This window comes from Apaloderma vittatum, unplaced genomic scaffold (assembly GCF_000703405.1).
Source record: "Apaloderma vittatum isolate BGI_N311 unplaced genomic scaffold, ASM70340v1 scaffold34106, whole genome shotgun sequence".
Taxonomy (NCBI): domain Eukaryota; kingdom Metazoa; phylum Chordata; class Aves; order Trogoniformes; family Trogonidae; genus Apaloderma; species Apaloderma vittatum.
In genome coordinates, this window is record NW_009721762.1 from 948 (window position 1) to 1,396 (window position 449).

Consider the following 449-nt stretch of genomic DNA (forward strand, 5'->3'; position numbering starts at 1 on the left):
GGGCCGGCCCCCTGCCTCCCGCACCAAAGCCCGCTGAATCAGCCCCTGGTGCTGGCTGGCAGAGTGGCCACACCACCCGGCACCTCCAGGGCAGTTCTGGCACCAGGCTTTGGTGTGACAGAGCTCACGCCGTGGCCCCCGCAGGTCTGAGAGCTCCGGTCCCTGCCTGGCAGGCTGGGGAGGACACCCTGGTCCCTTGATGATTGCTTGGATCGTGTTTCCCTTGGCAAGAGGTGGTCTGGGGGGAGACAACAGGGGTTGCTCCCAACCTGGCTGTTCCTGGCATCACCGTGAGGCACCCACCAGCAGCATGGCACAGCTGGGAAGCGTTGCAGAGCTTTGCCCCAGCCTGGAGAGCTGCTGCTGAGCCTGCAAGTCCCTCCTGGTGAAAGGTCCCCGGGGGAGCCAGCATGGCAGCGGGGTTTCTGCCAACAAGCCACAGGGGGGGC

The 449-nt window shown here is 66.1% G+C and overlaps 1 protein-coding gene across 1 annotated transcript in view; it reads left to right on the forward strand.

Moving 5' to 3' along the window:
• The window catches only part of NICN1 (nicolin 1), a gene marked incomplete at its 5' end in the record, with an annotated part of 1,901 nt that overhangs the window by 822 nt on the left and 630 nt on the right, over window positions 1-449 (forward strand). The window lies entirely within an intron of this gene.